The sequence below is a fragment of the Gobio gobio genome, assembly GCF_949357685.1.
Source record: "Gobio gobio genome assembly, chromosome: 9".
Taxonomy (NCBI): Eukaryota; Metazoa; Chordata; class Actinopteri; order Cypriniformes; family Gobionidae; genus Gobio; species Gobio gobio.
This window is the reverse complement of record NC_137115.1, coordinates 54,174,368-54,183,767: the sequence shown is the minus strand read 5'-3', so window position 1 is coordinate 54,183,767 and position 9,400 is coordinate 54,174,368. Positions and strand designations below refer to the sequence as shown.

The 9,400-nt window shown below is 28.3% G+C and overlaps 1 protein-coding gene across 1 annotated transcript in view; it reads left to right on the top strand.

Annotated features, from left to right (window-relative positions):
- Positions 1 to 9,400, top strand: part of ss18l2 (ss18, like 2) — a 692,656-nt gene that overhangs the window by 115,932 nt on the left and 567,324 nt on the right. The gene's annotated exons all lie outside the window — the stretch shown is intronic.

Here is a 9,400-nt window from a genome sequence, read left to right as displayed (position 1 = left end):
CAATGGACGCTGTATCCCACAATGCAATGTGCTCAATCTACATGTCCAAAGCTGCGTCAGAAATCGCATGCTCTCTTGAGTAGGTACTTATTTAAAAAAAAGTCTGTTCTATATAGTATGAGTGTGTGTAGATCTGGACGTACTACATCCGCCATGTTGTCATTATCATGTGACCCACCGGCGTCATTCATATATCCTCTCCCGTGGCATCATGGGATAGTAAAGTGTCCATCGCACGCACACTTCAGAATCTCACTGGAAGAAGTCGGACTGTGAATTCGGACATGCTTCTTTTGTCACATACTGTTTTCCGTCCTACTATATAGGGTGAGTCGGGGTAAGATGATACACCCCCCACACAACCCTGAATTCTTCCTCCTTTTGAATGTCCTCATTATTAGATAAAAAGTCAAAAATATGATTTTAAATGTCCTCATTATTAGATAAAAAGTAAAAAATATGATTTTAAATGTCTTCATTATTAGATAAAATTTTGAAAATATGATTTTAAATGTCCTCATTATTAGATAAAAAGTAAAACATATGATTTTAAAAGTCCTCATTATTAGATAAAAAGTAAAACATGATTTTAAAAGTCCTCATTATTAGATAAAATGTTGAAAATATGATTTTAAATGTCCTCATTATTAGATAAAATGTTGAAAATATGATTTTAAATGTCCTCATTATTAGATAAAAAGTAAAACATATGATTTTAAAAGTCCTCATTATTAGATAAAATGTTGAAAATATGATTTTAAAAGTCCTCATTATTAGATAAAATGTTGAAAATATGATTTTAAATGTCCTCATTATTAGATAAAATGTTGAAAATATGATTTTAAATGTCCTCATTATTAGATAAAAGTCAAAAATATGATTTTAAATGTCCTCATTATTAGATAAAAAGTAAAACATATGATTTTAAAAGTCCTCATTATTAGATAAAATGTTGAAAATATGATTTTAAATGTCCTCATTATTAGATAAAATTCAAAAATATGATTTTAAATGTCCTCATTATTTGATAAAATGTTGAAAATATGATATTAAATGTCCTCATTATTAGATAAAATGTTGAAAATATGATTTTAAATGTCCTCATTATTAGATAAAATGTTGAAAATATGATTTTAAATGTCCTCATTATTAGATCAAATGTTGAAAATATGATTTTAAGTCCTCATTATTAGATAAAAGTCAAAAATATGATTTTATATGTCCTCATTATTAGATAAAAAGTAAAACATATGATTTTAAAAGTCCTCATTATTAGATAAAATGTTGAAAATATGATTTTAAATGTCCTCATTATTAGATAAAATGTTGAAAATATGATTTTAAATGTCCACATTATTAGATAAAATGTTGGATTCATTATTAGATAAAATGTTGAAAATATGATTTTAAATGTCCTCATTATTAGATAAAATGTTGAAAATATGATTTTAAATGTCCTCATTATTAGATAAAATGTTGAAAATATGATTTTAAATGTCCTCATTATTAGATAAAAAGTAAAACATGATTTTAAAAGTCCTCATTATTAGATAAAATTCAAAAATATGATTTTAAATGTCCTCATTATTTGATAAAATGTTGAAAATATGATATTAAAAGTCCTCATTATTAGATAAAATGTTGAAAATATGATTTTAAAAGTCCTCATTATTAGATAAAATGTTGAAAATATGATTTTAAAAGTCCTCATTATTAGATAAAATGTTGAAAATATGATTTTAAAAGTCCTCATTATTAGATAAAATGTTGAAAATATGATTTTAAATGTCCTCATTATTAGATAAAAGTCAAAAATATGATTTTAAATGTCCTCATTATTAGATAAAAAGTAAAACATGATTTTAAAAGTCCTCATTATTAGATAAAATGTTGAAAATATGATTTTAAATGTCCTCATTATTAGATAAAATTCAAAAATATGATTTTAAATGTCCTCATTATTTGATAAAATGTTGAAAATATGATATTAAAAGTCCTCATTATTAGATAAAATGTTGAAAATATGATTTTAAAAGTCCTCATTATTAGATAAAATGTTGAAAATATGATTTTAAATGTCCTCATTATTAGATAAAAGTCAAAAATATGATTTTAAATGTCCTCATTATTAGATAAAAAGTAAAACATATGATTTTAAAAGTCCTCATTATTAGATAAAATGTCGAAAATATGATTTTAAATATCCTCATTATTAGATAAAATGTTGAAAATATGATTTTAAATGTCCTCATTATTAGATAAAAAGTCAAACATATGATTTTTAAAGTCCTCATTATTAGATAAAATGTTGAAAATATGATTTTAAATGTCCTCATTATTAGATAAAAGTCAAAAATATGATTTTAAATGTCCTCATTATTAGATAAAAAGTAAAACATATGATTTTAAAAGTCCTCATTATTAGATAAAATGTTGAAAATATGATTTTAAATATCCTCATTATTAGATAAAATGTTGAAAATATGATTTTAAATGTCCTCATTATTAGATAAAAAGTCAAACATATGATTTTTAAAGTCCTCATTATTAGATAAAATGTTGAAAATATGATTTTAAATGTCCTCATTATTAGATAAAAGTCAAAAATATGATTTTAAATGTCCTCATTATTAGATAAAAAGTAAAACATATGATTTTAAAAATCCTCATTATTAGATAAAATGTTGAAAACATGATTTTAAAAGTCCTCATTATTAGATAAAATGTTGAAAATATGATTTTAAATGTCCTCATTATTAGATAAAATGTTGAAAATATGATTTTAAATGTCCTCATTATTAGATAAAATGTTGAAAATATGATTTTAAAAATCCTCATTATTAGATAAAATGTTGAAAACATGATTTTAAAAGTCCTCATTATTAGATAAAATGTTGAAAATATGATTTTAAATGTCCTCATTATTAGATAAAATTCAAAAATATGATTTTAAAAGTCCTCATTATTTGATAAAATGTTGAAAATATGATATTAAAAGTCCTCATTATTAGATAAAATGTTGAAAATATGATTTTAAATGTCCTCATTATTAGATAAAATGTTGAAAATATGATTTTAAATGTCCTCATTATTAGATAAAAGTCAAAAATATGATTTTAAATGTCTTCATTATTAGATAAAATTTTGAAAATATGATTTTAAATGTCCTCATTATTAGATAAAAAGTAAAACATATGATTTTAAAAGTCCTCATTATTAGATAAAAAGTAAAACATGATTTTAAAAGTCCTCATTATTAGATAAAATGTTGAAAATATGATTTTAAATGTCCTCATTATTAGATAAAATGTTGAAAATATGATTTTAAATGTCCTCATTATTAGATAAAAAGTAAAACATATGATTTTAAAAGTCCTCATTATTAGATAAAATGTTGAAAATATGATTTTAAAAGTCCTCATTATTAGATAAAATGTTGAAAATATGATTTTAAATGTCCTCATTATTAGATAAAATGTTGAAAATATGATTTTAAATGTCCTCATTATTAGATAAAATGTTGAAAATATGATTTTAAATGTCCTCATTATTAGATAAAATGTTGAAAATATGATTTTAAATGTCCTCATTATTAGATAAAAGTCAAAAATATGATTTTAAATGTCCTCATTATTAGATAAAAAGTAAAACATATGATTTTAAAAGTCCTCATTATTAGATAAAATGTTGAAAATATGATTTTAAATGTCCTCATTATTAGATAAAATTCAAAAATATGATTTTAAATGTCCTCATTATTTGATAAAATGTTGAAAATATGATATTAAATGTCCTCATTATTAGATAAAATGTTGAAAATATGATTTTAAATGTCCTCATTATTAGATAAAATGTTGAAAATATGATTTTAAATGTCCTCATTATTAGATCAAATGTTGAAAATATGATTTTAAGTCCTCATTATTAGATAAAAGTCAAAAATATGATTTTATATGTCCTCATTATTAGATAAAAAGTAAAACATATGATTTTAAAAGTCCTCATTATTAGATAAAATGTTGAAAATATGATTTTAAATGTCCTCATTATTAGATAAAATGTTGAAAATATGATTTTAAATGTCCACATTATTAGATAAAATGTTGGATTCATTATTAGATAAAATGTTGAAAATATGATTTTAAATGTCCTCATTATTAGATAAAATGTTGAAAATATGATTTTAAATGTCCTCATTATTAGATAAAATGTTGAAAATATGATTTTAAATGTCCTCATTATTAGATAAAAAGTAAAACATGATTTTAAAAGTCCTCATTATTAGATAAAATTCAAAAATATGATTTTAAATGTCCTCATTATTTGATAAAATGTTGAAAATATGATATTAAAAGTCCTCATTATTAGATAAAATGTTGAAAATATGATTTTAAAAGTCCTCATTATTAGATAAAATGTTGAAAATATGATTTTAAAAGTCCTCATTATTAGATAAAATGTTGAAAATATGATTTTAAAAGTCCTCATTATTAGATAAAATGTTGAAAATATGATTTTAAATGTCCTCATTATTAGATAAAAGTCAAAAATATGATTTTAAATGTCCTCATTATTAGATAAAAAGTAAAACATGATTTTAAAAGTCCTCATTATTAGATAAAATGTTGAAAATATGATTTTAAATGTCCTCATTATTAGATAAAATTCAAAAATATGATTTTAAATGTCCTCATTATTTGATAAAATGTTGAAAATATGATATTAAAAGTCCTCATTATTAGATAAAATGTTGAAAATATGATTTTAAAAGTCCTCATTATTAGATAAAATGTTGAAAATATGATTTTAAATGTCCTCATTATTAGATAAAAGTCAAAAATATGATTTTAAATGTCCTCATTATTAGATAAAAAGTAAAACATATGATTTTAAAAGTCCTCATTATTAGATAAAATGTTGAAAATATGATTTTAAATATCCTCATTATTAGATAAAATGTTGAAAATATGATTTTAAATGTCCTCATTATTAGATAAAAAGTCAAACATATGATTTTTAAAGTCCTCATTATTAGATAAAATGTTGAAAATATGATTTTAAATGTCCTCATTATTAGATAAAAGTCAAAAATATGATTTTAAATGTCCTCATTATTAGATAAAAAGTAAAACATATGATTTTAAAAGTCCTCATTATTAGATAAAATGTTGAAAATATGATTTTAAATATCCTCATTATTAGATAAAATGTTGAAAATATGATTTTAAATGTCCTCATTATTAGATAAAAAGTCAAACATATGATTTTTAAAGTCCTCATTATTAGATAAAATGTTGAAAATATGATTTTAAATGTCCTCATTATTAGATAAAAGTCAAAAATATGATTTTAAATGTCCTCATTATTAGATAAAAGTCAAAAATATGATTTTAAAAATCCTCATTATTAGATAAAATGTTGAAAACATGATTTTAAAAGTCCTCATTATTAGATAAAATGTTGAAAATATGATTTTAAATGTCCTCATTATTAGATAAAATGTTGAAAATATGATTTTAAATGTCCTCATTATTAGATAAAATGTTGAAAATATGATTTTAAAAATCCTCATTATTAGATAAAATGTTGAAAATATGATTTTAAATGTCCTCATTATTAGATAACATTCAAAAATATGATTTTAAAAGTCCTCATTATTTGATAAAATGTTGAAAATATGATATTAAAAGTCCTCATTATTAGATAAAATGTTGAAAATATGATTTTAAATGTCCTCATTATTAGATAAAATGTTGAAAATATGATTTTAAATGTCCTCATTATTAGATAAAAGTCAAAAATATGATTTTAAATGTCCTCATTATTAGATAAAATGTTGAAAATATGATTTTAAAAGTCCTCATTATTAGATAAAAGTCAAAAATATGATTTTAAAAGTCCTCATTATTAGATAAAATGTTGAAAATATGATTTTAAATGTCCTCATTATTAGATAAAAAGTCAAAAATATGACATGCTAAGTCATTGTGAGATGAACAGTTGAAATTATGACTTTAAAAATTCTGAGATAAAAATTCACAATTTTGGATTTAAAGTCAAAATTATGACAATCTAAATTATGATTAAAAAACATTTAAGACATTTAAGAGATGAAATCATGCTTGCTATTAATTTCCTCTCATCAGTGTAAAGCTGCTCTGAAGCATCTGTGTGTGAAAAGCGCTATAGAAATAAAGCTGACTTAAATTAGCAAACATTTCTATTTATTTCCTATAATAACACATTAGCTGATGCATCATCATCCTGCACATGCTAAACTCATATCTGGAATATATATTATATACGGAAGAAATCTGCTTTTCATAACAGATCAGAAGGACAAGCAGGTTCTTCTCCAGCAGGGGGCGCTGGACGTCCACATGCAGAACAGTCAGCCAGTTTTTCCCAGTGTTTCCTCTTTGGATCATGAGGTCAAAGGTCAGTTGTGTCCCACTCAAATCCCAAAGCACACAGAGACAGAAGCACAACTCACATCTGGAACACATCATGTGACTGAACATGATGACGACGATCACACAAACATTCAGCCGTAAACAATCCCTGCATCTGATGATTGACAGATCACAGAAACCAGAGAGAGAGATCAGATCAGGGTAAAATGGGCCTGTTGCCTGGCAACATGTCTTTCACTTCAAACATCACCGTCCTGGTTATTTACGGCTTTTTCCTCGAAGAAAAAAATAAATAATTAGGAGGAGAAAGATTTCTGAAATTTCATCCGAGCTGAGACAAAGCTGGCGGTAAGCAAAATGAATTAACATTTTAAGATCCTCACAACAATTTAAAAGGCAATGCAGTTTCCGTGGCAACAACACTAAAAACTGTAATAGTCATCAGGAGCCGACGGTGATCTGGCATTTTCCTCACATAGGGAACCAGTGTCCAATTCATTACAGCAATAAAGCAGAAGTCTGGTGTTCAACCGAGCGATAGTGTGAGATAGTGGACATATGAAGCCATTTGCTGTTAAATTGAGCAACTATTAAACAACCATTGAACATTAATATATAATGCCAAAACACGTCAATATATATAAAAATACACCGATCAGGCATAACATTATGTAACTAATATTGTGTTGGTCCCTCTTTTGCTGCCAAAACAGCCATGACCCATCAAGGCCTGGACCTCTGAAGGTGTGCTGTGGTATCTGGCACCAAGATGTTAGCAGCATATCCTTTAAGTCCTGTAAATTGCGAGGACTTGTTTGTTCAGCTCATCCCACAGATGCTCGATTGGATTGAGATCTGGGGAATTTGGAGGCCGAGTCAACGCCTCAAACTCGTTGTTGTGCTCCTCAAACCATTCCTAAACCATTTGTGCTTTGTGGCGGCGCATTATCTGCTGAAAGAGCCACAGACACAGGGAAAACCGTCTCTATGAGAGGCTGGACATGGGCTCAACAATGCTTAGGTAGGATGAATGTATAACATTTTTCAGCCATTTTGCCTGAAATCATCATGTCTTCAAATCAGTCCTTCCAGAAAAATGCGGCTTTTTTTGTGATTGTTGCAGGCAAAAATCATTGATTATGCGGCACGTTTCCTTAAAAAATGCGATGGAAAATGCGGGATATTTATGCAATTTTATGCAATAAAATTGCGGGAACTTGCAAAAACTGCGGTTTGATGAAAAAGAGGAAAAAAGCACTACATCACAGAATATTTAAGTTCTCATCTTGTTTTATTGAAGACCTTAATAAACACATGGCTCAAATTTACAAAACACTGAGTCAAATTGAGTTACACAAATTGAGTCAAGTTCTGTAGCTTTACAAAAGGAATATGCTACAACTTCTGAAAAAATGAATAAATAACTTCCTGTTTTACAGAGGTAAAACAAAACAGACATTTGAGTGCTTCCAATGCACAAAGTGCAATCTCTTAAAGGGTTAGTTCACCCAAAAATGAAAATTCTGTCATTAATGACTGACCCTCATGTCGTTCGACACCCGTCAGACCTCCGTTCATCTTCAGACACAAATGAAGATATTTTAGTGTAAATCTGATGCTCTGAAAGGCCTCCATTGGCACAATGGCACGGTTCACTCTCAAGACTCATAAAAGCTACTAAAGACGTCGTTACAAAGTCCATCTCACTACAGTGGCTCTACAATAACTTTATGAAGCGACGAGAATAGTTTTTGTGCTAAAAAAAAAATGAAATAACGACTTATATAGTGATGACCGATTTCAAAAAACAGCATCATGAAGCTTCGAAGCATTATGAATCAGTGAGTCGAATCATGATTCGGATAGCGTGTCAAACTGCTGAAATACGTGACTTTGGCGATCCAAACCGCTGAATCAACTCACTGATTCATAACGCTCCGAACCGCTGAATCGACTCACTGATTCATAACGCTCCAAACCGCTGAATCAACTCACTGATTCATAACGCTCCAAACCGCTGAATCAACTCACTGATTCATAACGCTCTAAACCGCTGAATCAACTCACTGATTCATAACGCTCCAAACCGCTGAATCGACTCACTGATTCCTAACACTCCGAACCGCTGAATCGACTCACTGATTCATAACGCTCCAAACCGCTGAATCGACTCACTGATTCCTAACGCTCCGAACCGCTGAATCGACTCACTGATTCATAACGCTCCAAACCGCTGAATCGACTCGCTGATTCATAATGCTCCGAACCGCTGAATCGACTCGCTGATTCATAACGCTCTGACCCGCTGAATCAACTCACTGATTCATTACGCTCCAAACCGCCGAATCGACTCGCTGATTCATAACGCTCTGAACCGCCGAATCGACTCACTGATTCATAACGCTCCAAACCGCTGAATCGACTCACTGATTCATAACGCTCCAAACCGCTGAATCGACTCACTGATTCATAACGCTCCAAACCGCTGAATCGACTCACTGATTCATAACGCTTCAAACCGCTGAATCGACTCGCTGATTCATAACGCTCTGACCCGCTGAATCAACTCACTGATTCATTACGCTCCAAACCGCTGAATCGACTCGCTGATTCATAACGCTCTGAACCGCCGAATCGACTCACTGATTCATAACGCTCTAAACCGCTGAATCAACTCACTGATTCCTAACACTCCGAACCGCTGAATCGACTCACTGATTCATAACGCTCCAAACCGCTGAATCGACTCACTGATTCCTAACGCTCCGAACCGCTGAATCGACTCACTGATTCCTAACGCTCCAAACCGCTGAATCGACTCACTGATTCATAATGCTCCGAACCGCTGAATCGACTCGCTGATTCATAACGCTCTGACCCGCTGAATCAACTCACTGATTCATTACGCTCCAAACCGCTGAATCGACTCGCTGATTCATAACGCTCTGAACCGCCGAATCGACTCACTGATTCATAACGCTCCAAAC